The 16651-nt window shown below is 30.8% G+C and overlaps 1 long non-coding RNA gene across 1 annotated transcript in view; it reads right to left on the reverse strand.

Annotated features, from left to right (window-relative positions):
- Positions 1–139: 139 nt before the first annotated feature.
- LOC149032681 (uncharacterized) overlaps positions 140–16651 on the reverse strand; it is a 21911-nt gene continuing 5399 nt past the window's right edge. The window contains exons 2-5 of the long non-coding RNA XR_016176479.1: positions 7188–7314; positions 4626–4717; positions 2890–2996; positions 140–282 (exon numbers count right to left, since the gene is read on the reverse strand). This is a non-coding gene — a long non-coding RNA (uncharacterized LOC149032681). The remainder of the gene's footprint in view (positions 283–2889; positions 2997–4625; positions 4718–7187; positions 7315–16651) is intronic.

Consider the following 16651-nt stretch of genomic DNA (forward strand, 5'->3'; position numbering starts at 1 on the left):
AAATAGAAAAAATAGAGAACAAACAAATGACACAATAAATAATAATGATGATGAAATATGATAACATCTGATAATAAGATAATATACTAATATCTCTTACCTGGCTCTTCATGGGATCCGTGTTAATCTGACACATATATAATCCCTCGTCTTCCACTTGGACACCCTTAATATTAAGATTCCACGTGGTATGATCGCTATGAGATACCGATATCCTTTTGTTGTGTGTTATTACCTGCTCGTGAATAGCCTGTATCGCTTTCGTGTCGGCCTTCACCCAGCCTACCTGCCCAAAAATCAGCAGAACGCGAAATTAAAGTTGGAGTACCGTGTAATGATAACCTACGCTTTTATCATCTATTTCTCTCATCTCTCTCTCTCTCTTTCTCACTCATTCACTCTTATTTCCAGTCATACCTACATGATACATGACAGAGAAATAAAGAGAGAAAGAGAAAAATAACTACGTAGTAGATAGTATATACTGATGTATGTATATACAGTGTATGTACACATACACAAATATAGGAGAAAATCGTTTGGTGTATTTCGAAAAATCCTTTTCATTCCTCGCTTAAGCTTTAGCATCTCGTCCTTTCGTTTTATCCTTACCGATCGCTCGATTGAAAATTTTTATACTCTCTTTTTCTTTTTTTGTTTGTTTGTTTGTTTTTTTATTCCTTTTTTCTATCCCCATTTTATATTTTTTTGTTTGTTTCGAAATTTCTCTACTTCTTTTTCCTACTTGTTTTTTTTATTTATATTTTTATTTTACTTTATTTGTATTATTTCCTTTTTTTCCAAATTTCCTCTCGATTTTTGTTTCTTCCAACGAATAGATTATATTTTATCTTCTATCTGTTTGGAACATAAATACGCGTGTGTTCATAACGTAAAGATTTTTATTTTTTGGAATTATTATCCACGATCAAATAGGAAACTTGTCGTGATTTATTATGCTTGAATAAAATATACCTGTTAGAGTTATTATTTTTAATTATGTACAATACTATACATTTTTGGATCAACCGTGTTTGAGATATTTTTCAACGATATGGATGTTAATTATATAGTGCGTACGTTTTTGGAAACTTTTTACTGCGAGAGAGAAGAAAAAAATCATAATAAAGTAACTTTTCGATTTTTTAAGTAACGTCGATTGTGAAAGTAAAAAGCAAAAAGAAAAAAGAAAAAAGAAAAAAAAAGAACCAGGAGAAAAAATACGCGTTCATTTGGATAGTACGATGGGGGAGGAAAGTAGTATAGGGAAGGGTGAGAAGAGGGGAGGAGAGAGGAGGAACAGGTTGGGAAGTTTAAAACCAATATTTATAAAATTTTATGCTTCATCCTGCCCAAACTCTCTCTCCCAGGTAACCCTATATCATTGAAATTTTAAATGGCACCTTCCAACTTGCGATACATCATTTTAAAAAGGTTATCAAAATTCGCTTCGAACAACATATAAATAAAATTGAAAAAAAAAAAACAAATTGAGAATAGATCTGTGGGTGGGAGGGTTTGAAAATGCGAGGTTACTTGAAAAGTTTGATAACATTGAAATATGTTTTTTAATTCGTTTATATTACAAGTAAATATTAATTGTTCTTAATCAACAGCGATATTAAATTACGAATGATCCTTTAACTCAAATATATATATATATATATGTATATTTGATTAAATATCCTGTTGCACCGTAGGAAAGAAATAAATAAGTACTTAAATAAATAAAATAAGAAAGAAGGAAAAAAAGAAAAGAAGGAAGAATAAGAATAAGAATAAGAAGAAAGTTTGCTCTAAGGGCAAACGCTTTTTGGATAAAACCTAAGTAGTAGGAGAGCTAAGAGATTTGTCTACCAGGTCCAGGATAATCTTTTTGAGTTAAAGATCCTTTCACTCATGTAAGAGCGTCAATAACCGGAGCACAAAAGAGGATCAAGGAAAAACGAGTAAAGATCCTTCTCGTTTTTCCGCATACAATTATGAACAAATTACATTGAAATACACGCACATACGAGATACCTCCTTCTGGTTTGTTCATTTAAACTAATGAACCTCTTTAAAGTTCTTACTCTGTCTCTCTCTTTATTTTTTCTTCCATATATTATAATATCCATATAGTATAAAGAAATACATTTTATAGAAAGATTTATTATATCTATAAAATATAATAATTATTAATTTTAAATATTCTATATATATATATACAAAGTGAAAAGCATTTTTAGATAAAATTAAATAAAGTATATTATTTTCAAATAATTTGTAATAATTTCATTTTTTCATTTTATCCAATTCTTTTAAACAAAAAGCCTAATAATCTTGGTCCTTATTTAGAAATTTGTAGCCCAACTTATTATATGCAATAAATATATAAATATAATGATAGGAAAATAATTTTTAAATGTATAATAATTTTTTTCTGTAGATTTTAATTCAATAAATATTTAATTAAAAAAAATGAATTTGTTACGTATATTTAGGTAACGTGTATATATATTAGAGTATAAGGAGACTTTCTGTTTAATAACTAGAACCTGAACTTTGAGAAGATACTTGTTGTACAGTGTCCTCTTACTCGTTGTGTTTCAAACTGGAGAGACGAACAATATGGCTCATAATGACAGAGAATGGAAGGACCAAAACGACTTTGTCGACAATTTTGATACTACATCTATATAACTATTTTGTAAGTAAATCAAAAGAAAAACAATACAACAATCAAAATAAAACAAAAAAGAAATGAAACTAAATATTTATTTATAAAATAATACGAGTTGAGTTTTCTTTTTTTTTTTCTTTAGTGCACAATTTACTTACATCGAAATAAATTTTTCTACATACATATAAGAATCTTCTTGTTAGATCAATTTCATGAAAGAAACTTACCCTGTATCCTCCTAAATGTTTGACCAGGCACGTGAAGGTCGCGTCCCTTCCAAGTGGTATCGTTAAATTTTTAATAGGACCAGAAAATTCCGGTTGATAAGCGCCACCTAAATGGAAATGTAAAAGGGGGAAAAAAAGGAAAAAGAAAAAAAATAAAAAAAGAAATTTAAAATAAATGCGATTTACGTTTCAAAAAAAAAAAAAAAACACCGGTGAAGGAACCCGATCGTTTACAGAACTCTTATATTTACACGTAAATATAAATAATATAAACGATGAATTTAAAAGTTCTGCAAGTGGTTTTCGAAATTTTCTCTGATATGAATGTGATTGATTTATTTTTTCAAATATTATTTTAACATATTTAATTCAACCTTTATGTAAATTGATATTGCATTTATCTTGGTTTGGAATAAGTATATGTACGTGTTTATGTGTATGTGTATGTTATGTGCCGAGTGTACGAATGAATTATGAAACGTACATACATATACCATGCAAGATTTATTCACTTGACTGTCAAGTGAATTCGATGGTCTGACTATAACGTTCTTTCCTTTTCAATATAGCATTTATATGTATATATATGAGTGCATGCATGTATATATCAACAATTTAAAAGGGACGTTTACGAGAAAATTCCGATTATTTTCTATTTTTTTACTACTTCTATCTCATTTTTTATCTTTCTTTCTCTCTCTCTCTCATTTCTTTATACTATGTAAATAAAAATTTTATTAAAAAAAAAGAAATGAAAAATAATGTAATTAATTTGATAAAATTATTTAATAGTATGTATTTATTTTCTCTTCGAGATTTTTTCGAAAAATATTTCCTCTCTTGGATGTGCGACACTTGAAAAAATCGAATTAAAAGCTTGTAAACAAGAATCAAAAGCGAGCTTTCTTAATTAAAGGGCTCTAAAAAGGGCAGGGAAAACAGTGACGCGTAATAAGAAATTCACGAAAATGAAAGACAGAGAAAGAGAGATAGACATAGTTATAAAAAGGGAAAGAGAGAGAGAGAGAGAGAGAGAAGGAAAAGAGAGTTTGACATAGGACGTGATACTTCCTCGGAGAAGACGAGGCAAGGCAAGCTTGACCTATTTACCTCATATAGCAAGAGTAATAGGATTGAAAAGTATTATGAGTGAAAGCGACAATAGCCGTGAGATCTTCGAGACTGTTACTCCAAAAAATAAGATAAACTTAAAAAGAGTAAAACAAATTAGCGTAATTGACTCTGGGCTAAGCTCGATTTACGTCATACACAAGATGAAAGCTTATAAATGAGAGAAGAAAAAGAAAAAAGTACAAATAATGGCAATCGAAAAATAAAGAAAGAAAGAAAGAGAGAGAGAGAGAGAGAGAGAAAAGTGTTTTCTAACTGTAGCGAACACAAATACGTAGATTAGCGAGTTTTCCTCAACACTTCTCGTCTTCTTATGACGTTTATTTTTCTCTACCTGCTTTATTATATTTCCCTTCCCTTTTCATTATTTTCCTTTTCTCTCTTTTTCTTTCTCTTTTTCTATCTCTATCTACTTTTTTAAATTCTTTTTCTTTCGTGTGTTTGTTTTGATGTTTATTACTCTTCGTCTGTCTGTCTGTTTAAGCTTGAATTTATAAATTTATTTTGATTAATGAACTTCAAGATGTTATGTAATTTTATGAAAATGATGATTATGATGATGATGATGATGATAAATAATAAAAACAATTGTGTCTCGAACTTACCAAAAATATCGTTTGGATAGGCCAGAACAGCCAGTACCACCAATAGCAAGGCCTTCGGTGTATTTACCATTTTGCCACTCTCATGGATACAACTGTAACAATGTTGGGAATGACAAGAGTTATTGTTTGAATATATATAAGGTAGGGTATGATAACTTTGATCATCTTGAATATCTTTTTGTTATTTTTTGATATATTTATATGGAAAAAGTTTGTTCGAGAAACTCGTATTCTAAGGTAAACGAAGAGTACCTCGCCAGTTACTTTGCGTATTTGTTTCTAATCTCTACGACTTTTAGTTCTAAAGATGGAACTTACTAATGGAAAGACTTGGATATAAATAATGGATACTAAAAATTATTAATTTAACGATCTTTCTCGTTATTTTATATTTTGAATGTCTTGTTGATAAAATGAAATCATTTTTAGTTTGTAAGAATTTGTTTATTATTAATTGTTTATAAGAAATTGTTATATAATTATTAACAATGTCTTAAAATAATGAAGAAAATTTTGCCCTTTAAAATGGTATTTGATTCAAATTTCTACGACGTTTAATTTCAGAGATGTGCGCTTTTGAATAAAAGACATGAATTGTTTATTTAATAAAAAAAAACTATATCTGTTTAATAATCTTTATAGAATATTATAAACTAAACGAAATTTACATATTTTATTTTTGAAGAAATAAAATAAATTCAGTTTGCAAGTATTTATTTATAAGTAATTGTTTATAACAAATGGTTAATTAATTATTAAGAATATGTTTAAAAAATATAGAAAAATGTACCCTTTAATATGGTATATAAATCAAGTTTCTAGGATTTTTAGTTCCTGAGATATTTCCATGTAAAGTTAATACGTTTACGTTAACCTACTGACCTACATAATTTCATTCATTATCGCTCAATGTACTATATAAATTCTAAGAATTTACGCACGCTTACTACTACTCTTACTACTACTATACTACGAACAGTTGTACTATACGTTTAGTGAATGAAATCTTTCGAAGGCGATATATTCAGAATGGAAAGTCGTACAGACATGGAACAACTAGCATTTTAAAGAGAATTCTATCTTCTATTTATTTAAACAAATTAACAATATTGTTATAATAAAATCGATTTTGTTAATAATTTTTAAAATTGAATCTTTTTAACTTTTCGATATCCTCGAAAGAAAAAATCATAGAGATACGAAACAAGTACCACTCTAAAGATAATTGTATACTCTTGTTTATTTAAATAAAAAAAAATTTTGTTAATAGATCATGAAATAGAATTGTATATATATATATATTTTTTTTTATTAATTGTAAATCATTTAATATCTTTGAAAGAAAAAAAATCTTATCGGCACACAACTTGTAACATTTTCAAAATAATTTCAATTATCTCTATTTGTTTAAATTAATTCAACAATATTTCTCTAATAAATTTTGTTTTTACAATTAAAATAAAAATAATGATGTATAAAATGATAAAAATTATTAGCTCATCCAGTATGGAACAAATTCTATTCAAGTTTTCCGATATAAAAGCGAATAAACTATCGATCAACTTCTTTTCCTGTGAATAGATTCGAATCGAATGAACAACCATTCTATAAAGCTCCTATGTTTGCTTGAATCAAAAATCAAAGAAAGAGAGAAAAAGAGAGAGAGAGAGAGAGCAAGAGAGAGAGAGAGAAAGAAGCAGAGAAAAGAAAAGAAATAAAAAAAAGAAATAAAAAAAAGAAATAAAGGCAAGAAAATTCGTTAAGGTATTCGGCTTCCAAATCGTTGATGTTTCTTTCTTTCAATTTTTGTTTAACCTTCTCCATCTTTGCGTTTCATCGAGATGGCTTTGAATAAAGAGTATTGTGGTGTAGCTTTAAAATGCAATAAAAAATAAAAATAAAAAGAAAAAGAAAAAAAGAAAAGAACAAAAAATGCTCCGGGTAAAAGTAGTCGTCGATTTGTATGTTTAAAAGAAATCGATTTTATCTGGAATTGAATATATTTTAAATTTAATATCTGTCAATATAAAATATATATATATATATATATATATATAAATATTAAATATTATATATGTTTCTCTCTTTCTGTTTTTTTTTTTATTTTTTATCTTCTGATAAAATTAGAATACATCGATTCGAGTTCAATTCCCTTTGTTTAACTTGTCGATAAGATGCGAAGGACTGACAAATTTTCTTCTTCTTTTTGAATGTACAATGAAAAAAAGGAAATAAAAAGGGGGAAAAATAAAAATGAACAAAAAAGACAAAAAGAAGAAAAAATGGAAAAGATGAAGCAGAAGAAAAAGAAGAAGAAGAAGAACCAGAAGAACATATTCCTTTCCTTTCAACGGCTATCCTTGGAAGGATCCATGTCATGAACTACTACTTCACCCCTCTCAACGTACGCTACCTACTACCTTTCCAAAACTTATTTAATACGTATTCTGAAATACGTAATATCCTTTCCTCCTCCTTCTCCTCCTTTCCCTCTTCCTCTTCTTTTCCTCTCCTTCTCTTCCTCCTCATGTTCCTTCTTCTTCCACCCACTTTTGGTACCACCTTTTTCCAACACTGCTTTCCATCTACACAACTGCGAAGGCGATATCACTTTTCTAAACTTGGTCTGCATAGTTTGAAGAGAATATCATCGTTCCGTCCCGCGTATCCAATATTCAACGGCACAACCCTGATGATACAAATCTCCATTACCGTTTTCATCATACGCTCTCACCGCTAACCTAACACGACACACATACTCACATTTTTCTTACCTTTTTACCCTTTAATTGTCTTTATCTATTTATCTATCTATCAATTTTCTTTTATTAATATTTTTTATCTTATAATATATATATATATATATATATATATATATATATATATATATACACACATAGACACAGCTTATTTCTTATTATTACTTATTTTTCTTATTATTATTATTATTATTATAATAGATTGAAGTATATTAATATAATAATAAAATACCATTATTACAGATGTGTAGATTTTTTTTCTTAATTTCCATCTAATTGTGAATTTATGATTTTAAACAATATTCTTATCTCTTATTTTACTTTAATAATAGAATAATAAACCATTATATACACATACATATATATTTCAATTATTACTAATATTATGAATAATAAAATGACAAACCATTAAATATATTTGAATAAATGATGTTGCTTTGAATCGTATGAATAATAAATAATATCTATAAATATTAGCATGCATATCGTTATTATTTAAATACCTTTATGGTTTTTACAAGGATAAGATATAAATATAATATATACATATATAAAAAGAAGACCCGATAATCCATTGATCACTATTTTCGGTAAAATCAAACAGAGTAGTAATCGAGTAGTTCTACTTTGATATGTCGAAAAAGGGGTAGTTTTCCATACTTCTGTGGGAGAAAATCGAAAAGAAAATGACCTCATTTCATTGAAAATAGATAGACTTTCTATCACGTTGACACCCACCACCCTTAGTCGTACCATCGAATTTTTCTTTTCTCTCATGCTCTTTTTTTTCCTACTTTTACTTCTACTTCTACTTCTTCTTATTCTTATTCTTATTCTTTCACAAGATAGTTTGCATACAAATAATCGACAAAATTTAGTATGAATGGGACGACGTTATCCAAGAGTTCGATCACTCTATTGTTAATTCAAAATTCAAAAGATAATGACATTATATGATTTTATCTCTAATTACGAGAACGGACTTTCACAACCAGAACTAACGAACGGGTCAATGTAATATCCAGAAACAAAGAAATAAGAGAAAGTGAGATATATATATATATATATATATATATATATATATATATATATATATATATATAAAGAAAATTAAAAAAAAAAAAAAAGAAAAGAAGGAAATATAGATAAGAAAAGAAAAATAAAATCAAGCTTTCTCGAAAATGGTTATCCTCGTCCTTCCCCCTCCTCACTCACCACCCCTTAAACCCTAGTTTTCTTCTCCTCGATTCCTTGTAATTTCGTTTGGCGAAAACAAATTGTGCGAAGTGCAACTAACTGTACTGATGTGAGAGACCGGGGCCGAGGGCTTGAAATGAAGGGAAAGGGACGAGAGAGGGTAAATTCTCGGTCGTTGTCTTTGACGTTTTTAACTAATGATCTTGGTCTCTCCTCTTTCTCTTTCTCTTTCTTTCTTTCGTATAGATATACACACACTCACATTAACACGGATAAAACACACATACAAACGTTTTGGAGCACGTTACGACGTTAAGAGGAAAATTAGGAAAATTAGAAACAATCAGATGGAATCATCTGCAATATTTTTACTATTTCTTTTTATTATGCATAAATGTTTAAAAATTATAAGAAAAATAAGATAGGGAGAGAGGGAGGGAGGGAAAAGTAAAAACAAATAAAATAATTACACAATGTGTATTAAACATAAAAAATAAAAAGAATAAAAATCTATCTCCTTATAACGTACGTTTTAAAAGCATAAATATATAATCCTACTTTCAGTATAAATAAGAGATTAGAGCAAAGTAAAAGAGTGAAAAAAGGAAAAGATGGAAAAAGGAAAAAGAAAAGAAAAGAAAAGAAGAGAGATAGATAGAGGTAGAAGAAATGGGAAGGTAAGTAGGAATGGAAGGGATAAAGGGCAGACATCGCAAAAACAAACGGAAGGGATTGTATTCTCGTTATATGGAAGAATAGAAAGAGAGAAAGAGAAAGATAGGAAGAAAGAGAAAGGTCTTCTCCGACTGTGGAAAGTTATGTCCGATTCTGAAAACTTTTGACGACTTTACGGCATCTTTCATTCCCCTTCTTTTCTCATTCACCTTTTTCTCATTCTTTTCCTCTCATCTCCTTCTCCTCCTCCTTTTTCAGACATACCTCACGAGGCCTCCTACTCTCTTCCTACTTTTATTTCTTCTCTTTTTCTTTTTCTTTCTTTTTATTTTAATCTTTCTTTCTCTACCTTTACCAGTTTGGTGGTATTATTCTCGTTTCTCCTTGTTTTAACTCAAAGTTAGGCACGTGACGACAAGGTGAAGATATTATGGACGTTACTAATTTCAAAAGAAAACGGAAACTCGTAAGAATTATTATTTGTCTTTACCTGTGTGGTTACATATATAATACTTATTTAAAATTGAAATAAAAAGAATAAAATGAACAATATATAATGTATTAGTGAAAGTGAAAGTAAGAAAGAGAGAGATAAGGATAGAGATAAAGATAAAACGAGAAAAGAAATATTTTAGATTTAACATATACGATTATTCAAAGTTAGCTATATAAATGTAAAGAATTTTTTTTACTTTAAACATTTATCCTGGAATACTCACGCACAGTGTTGTTATTTTGTATTTTGATAGTTAAGTGCAACGTTCTTTAATATTGTATTGGAAATTTTTTTTTTTCATTCCCGCGCTTGGATCAAATGAGGAACGGGATAAAAGAAAATGAACTTGCTTGGATAAAGGAAAGGAAAGAAAAGGAAAGGAAAGAAAAGAAATGAAATGAAATGAAATGAAAAGAAAAAAAAAGGATGAAGGAGGAAGAAGAGGAAAGATATTTAAAAAAAAAAAAAAAAAAAACAAAGCAAAAATGAACGAAATGAAAAATAAAATAGAATGAAAATATAAGAATAAGTAGGTAGAAGAAAAAATAAACACACTTATATTTTCGTAGAAAATAAATGCGTTCTATGGAAGAATAGAGAGACGTATGCACGAGAAATAGATAGAGAAGGAGAGAGATAAAGAGACAAAACAAGACAGAAAAAGAAAAAAAAAAATGAGTAGAAAGAGAGAAAAAGAAAGTAAGTAAGTGCGTTTATATTTCTTCCTATAGAAAGAAAGAGACAAAGAGAAAGAGAGAGAGAGAGAGAGAGAGAGAGAGAGAGAGAGAGTGAGGAAGAAAGTACGTTTATATATGTTTCTATAAAGAATGAGTAAGTGAGTGGAGAGAGAGAGAGAGAGAGAGAGAGAGAGAGAGAGAGAGAGAGAGAAAGAGAAATATTCATCTATACGCTATTAAAACCCCTACCATTCTGAAAACGCATTCGAAGTACGTATTTTTAACCTTTTTCTATAAGCGCTTGTTCACAATCACAGAAAGAGAGAGAAAGAGAGAAAGAATAAAAAAAAAAAGAATGAGAGCTTTCATTTTTTCTGGTAAACGAGAATTCATAAATGTCCTTCCGCGAGCGGCCGTAGGGCGGAGCGGAACAGTGTAATTAAACAGCATGATGTGGGAACGTACTAATGGGATTACTTAAAATAATGTGCTTCTCAATATGCTGTCTGGAATTATTGTAGCCGAAAATTCATTTCGCATTTTGAAAGAGTATCGTTACGAATTAAATTTAATGAGAGAGAGAGAGAGAGAGAGAGAGAGAGAGAAAGAGAAATAGAGATAGAAAGAGGTATGGGTGAAGCATAAATCTATGCGCGAGTCTAATCCAATTATAATGCATCGAATTACTTTTTTACCGATTTTTCTTTCTCTCTAACTCTTTCTCTCTCTCTTTCTCTTTATCTGACTATTTCTACCTTTCTCACTATTTTTTTAAATCTCTTTCTCTGATTATCATTTTTATCTATCTATCTATCTATCTTACTTTAATTTCAACGAAGCCGAAGGAAAAATTGAAATCACTGTCCCGTAATAATCTACCGTTTCCAATGTTAAGCGTTTAACCATTCTTGATTACATCAATGTAGGAAAGAACATTTCAATTCTTAATGATAATATCTATATATCTATATTATATAAAATATAATATATAATATCTATCTATATACATATATATACCAATATAATAATGTTCATTTCAATGAAACGAGTGAAACTGATAAAACTCGTAGATACATTGATCGGCGTTATTTCTCAACACCTCTAACTATAATATACAGGAAATTCAATCAATAAATTTAATCATTTCTCAATTCAACGAGAGTTATACAAAGTTTATTAAAAAATAATAAAAAGAAAGAAATAAAAAAAATCCACGAAACAAACAACAAAAAATCATCCTCACACGCGACGAACACGCATACTTATAAAAGAAAGCATAAAAGAGAGAGAGAGAGAGAGAGAGAGAGAGAGAGAGAGAGAGAGAGAAAATAAAAGGGATAAAAAAGAAAAAATGATAAAAAAACAAAACGGAATCGAAAAAATTGGACTCCAATTTCTGGATTTCTCTCTCTGTGGGTCATAACAATTATATGGATGACTACTGAATACTAACCTATCTCACGTTTATTACACCATTATATATACACGTAAAAATGCATACACATATACATAAATACCTATATATGTATATACATATACATATTTGTGAGACGCGCCTACTCTGGAGGCGTGTTGCTGACTTTTGGAAATTGTAGGCGGCACTCGGTTGTCGGCGTAAAATAAATCAGCTTGTGCCGAGTGAGAAAGCTAACCTGCTAGGCAATATATATATATATATATATATGGCACGTCTTGGTTATATACTCTTCCTTAAGTTCTCGCGTTGTTTCCCATCTCAGCAAAATAGGTAAAATGTCTGCGTGCGGGTAGTCGTCTTACGCGTCGCGTGCCTAAACATTTTCTTTCTATTCTGAAAGTCTGAAGAATATAGGCTCCCTGTTTTCTCTACTTCCTTTTTTTCTTTCCTTTTTCTCTTTCTCTTTCTCTTTCATTCCATCTTTATCTCCCCCACTTTTCTCATCCTCATAAATCCCTGCAGGATGTTTCTTAGTTCCTTTCCCTTCTTACGAGACACCGGTATACAAGTTTCGAATTTTCCTTCCTTCCTTCTTTTCCATCTTTATCTCTCTCTCTCTCTTTCTCTTTTTTTGTAAACTATTAGATAACTCACAGTAAATCTTTAAACGAAACGATTTTCCCCCTTACACCCTTTTTTCCATCCTTATTTCTTTCTTTTCTTACATTTCCTTCAAATCTCTGTGCAGAAATAAGATGAAGAAAGAGAGAGAGAAAGAGAGAGAGAGAGAGAGAGAGAGAGAAAGAAAGAAAGAAACAAGAAAAAAATGAAAAGAAGGAGAAAAAGAGGAGGGAACCAATTGGAATGTGAATATCCTATACGAATAAAAGTGTGAATGGATAAAAAGAAGTTGGAATTACATTGGTATAGCATAAAATTCACGAATCTTCTTCTTCTTCTTCTTCTTACTTATACCTTTTTTTTGTACTTTCATCGTTGTGTTGTACTTTCCACACCTTTTTCTTTTTTTTTTTGAAGTGAAAACTTCTTTAGAATGGGTGTGATTTGAAAAAGTGAAATGCGGTGATGTAGTGGGAAAAGGAAACGGACGATGTAGTAGGGGAAAGAAACGGCCTTAATTTCATATAAAATACTAAATATTATTCTAAAATTATGCATAAATTAATAACAATATTAGAGTTCAATTTTTATCACTATTTATAAAAATATTTGATTTGTAAACATTTTCTAAAGTGTTTTATTATTTACTTTCTTTGTAATTATTATAAAAATGCGCGCCTGTATGAATGCAACGCTCCAGACACACTTTGAAAATGTTGCTTGCGAGCGTCAACTGTCGGGACGAAATTTTTCTCTGCCCGAAAGATAGGCAACCCGTTATACATACGTGTATAAACAGTTTCGACTGCAAAAAATACCTTCCCAGTAGATGGCGCTTGCGAGCAACATTTTCAAAGTGTGTCTGGAGGGTTGCATAAGAACAGGCGCGCATTTTTATATTTAAATTAATAATTAAATAAATAATTACAAATTAAAAGTATAAATAATATTATAATAATATTATATAATAAATTATCCTCGAAACTTGTTTATTTGAAGGTTTCACTTCTAACTTGTGTGATATACACACATGTTTTTTTTTGCTTTCCTTTTTCTTTTACCACCCCAATCCCTCTCCTCCTCGTCCTTTCATGTCACGCGCCTATAGATTTTTATCCATCTACGAAAAATAAGAGAAATAGGAATATAAGAAGAAGAAGAAGAGAAAGAAATGAGGAAAAGGAAAGAAGAAAAAAGAATGAAGAAATCGGACCGAGCTCAGCGAACGCGCGCGCGTCTTTTCCATAAATATTTGAGGAAGAATTCCTTCCCTATGGTACAGTTACTCACGATCTCATATATGCTCGGATACGGATCGAAGTGAGAACGATAAATCAGCTTCCAGTGGTTACACAAGGAAATTTACCTTAAATCATGTTGATAGAAAAACGTCCTGATCGAGTATTAAAAAAAAGAAAAAAAAAGAAAGAAAAAAAAGAAAAAGTGAAAGTAAAAGTAAGAAAAAGGAAAGAAAGAAGGGGGAAGGATAAAAACAAATGGAAGAGAGAGGGGCTATAGGGAAACAAAAAATGGGAAACGTCATCTAATCGGTGTTATAATCTTTCTCTCCCATTTATCTTTCAAACATAAATGAATGAACGATGGTATTAATAAATAAATAATGTTGATTAAAAAAATTAAATCTGGATGCATTAAATAATAATAATAATAATAATAATAATAATAATAATAATAATAATAATAATAATAATAATAATAATAATGATAATAGAAAGAAGAAAAAAGAGAAACAAAAAGAATTTCACGTAATCGTTCTCTGATTTGTTTCGTATCTTTTTACAAATATTAATAAATAAATAAAATTAATAATAGAGAAAACGAACCCTGATGCAACTCTGATGTAATAAAAAAAGAGAAAAAAACAGATAGAAATGAAATAAAGAATGTCATCCATTCCTTATCTAACAAATATTACCCATCTTTTCGTTCGAATTTAAAAAAAAAATAATACGATAAATAATAAAATAATAATTAATAATAAACAATGCACCTATTCAAATCCATTCTTTTATTATTTTTCTTTTTTTATACGAAACTGGTATAGATAGAGGAAAAGAGAATGAGATTTCATGAGCTTCCTTCAAAGCTTGATGATCGCACAAAGTGGAATTAATAAATGATAAGGAAGAAAAAAGGAAGCAAGAAAAAGAAAAAGAAAAAAACAAAAAGAAAGAACGAAAAAGAGAAGAAGAATAAAAAGCGAAAGAAGAAAGAGAAAAGGTTTAGAATGGTGAGGAAAGGGCTCAGAAGGAATACGAATACCATAGAAGAAGATGAAAACAACGATACCTTGGGTTCCATTATTTTTCTTTTCCATTAACGAATTATTCTATGTGTGTGTGTATATTTATATAGGGGTGTGTGTGTGTGTGTGCACGTGTGTATATATGCGCAAGTACATACGAGAAAAGAAAAACGCGTACGCGAAAAGAAATAGAGATATTGCAGAAAGAAAAAAAGTAAACTAAAAAAAACGTATGGCAAATTATTCAGCAGGGTCTCGTATGGTTTCACCTAGTGCTTCGCGTTTAGAGACACGAAACAAAAAATAATAAAGCATAAAAAAAAGAACAAAATACAAAAAGATCTACTGGTAGAAAAAGAGGGAGGAGAAAATAATTTCTAACAAAGTTGTTAAATCTCTTCAATCGGAGCACGAAAAGGAAGAAAGAAAGAAAGAAAGACAGAAGGAAAGAGATAGAGAAAACGAGAGAAAAGGTGAAAGGGGGAAAGAAAGATTGAAAATTTAACTATGCTGACCGTCTAAGATCGTATCTTCAAAGAAGCCATAAGGCATACACCTTTAAGGGAGTAGCTGCGTTACATTGGCTAAAAGTTACATGCCTGGTGGTGCCTAAAGTGTGGAGTACATGGATAGAGAGAAAGAGAGAGAGAGAAAGAGAGCAATAGAGAGAGAGAGAGAGAGAGAAGCGGAATGCCGTTACTGAAAGTAAAGTTTCTCAACAATTTTCGTACACACTCAACTACTTCTTCTTCGGTACTTGGACTTGGAGAGCAAACGAGAAAGCAGAGAGAGAGAGAGAGAGAGAAAGAGAGAGAAAGAGAGAGAGAAAGGAAGAGCCGTGGACCACCATCTGCCGCGAAGAGGGAAACTACGTAGTAGTATGTATGGAAGACAGTGAGGTAGTAGAGATAGAGGAGTATGAGTGAGAAGGGTGGGTGGCTTCAGGGGTTGGTTAGGTTGGTAAGGAGGGAAGGGAAAGGGGTAGGGGGTGAATGGTAACGCCATCGGAAGCGTTCTGCGTCGTCGAAGAGTATGATGGCGAGCATGGGTTGGTACCCCAAGGGGTAACGACAGACCGTTTCTCCATTTCGAACACGATCTCGTAGTAGGTAGGACTAGAAGTGAGATAGAGAAATAGTAAGAGAAAGACAGTAAGAGAGAGAGAGAGAGAGAGAAAGTAGCAGTGCTTCTGCAGGCAACTGGTACACCGCGGGTATCAGAACTTGGCCCTTGTACACAGGCAAAAGTGAAACGTGGCGAGGCAGATAGAGTAGCTCAAGTAAAGAGACAGATAGATAGGTAGGTAGATAGATAGGTAGATAGATAGATAGATAGATAGACGGATAGATAGAAAGAAAGAGAAAAGGTCGACTCGGCTCAAACTCGGTTCAGTCCTACGACGACATTGCGACGCCTACGGCCAGTGGATGCCACTGAAATCGAAGGAAATGTCTTGCTTCGTTGCGCCTGGGGAAATCGAAACGCTTGTAGGACTCTCTCTCTCTCTCTCTCTCTTTCTATCTCTATCTCTATTTCTCTCTCTCTTTCTCACTATCTTTCTCTATCTCTGTTACTCTCTTTCTGTGCCGCGGAACAGCTGTGACCGATCCCTGTATCGATTACGCTCGCGTATCGTGGGAGCATCGATACACACCTCTACATGCACACCTCTTTTACGAATTAGACTCGATCGTTGGATATATATATATATATATATATATATATCTATAAGTATTTCTTACTAATGGTAACATTCTCTAACACGTTACTCTCCTTCTTCTTCTTTTTCTTCTTCTTCTTCACTTGGAAGTCTCCATCAGTATTCGTCTGTATTTGAAAACTCAAAGAAAGAACGCGCGTTTGTCTGCCTTTCCATCTGTCTGTCTGTCTTTAGATGTCTTTACCTACTTAATCATAA

This window comes from Polistes dominula, unplaced genomic scaffold (assembly GCF_049000335.1).
Source record: "Polistes dominula isolate Pdom_NZ unplaced genomic scaffold, Pdom_raw_medaka contig_73, whole genome shotgun sequence".
Lineage (NCBI taxonomy): Eukaryota > Metazoa > Arthropoda > Insecta > Hymenoptera > Vespidae > Polistes > Polistes dominula.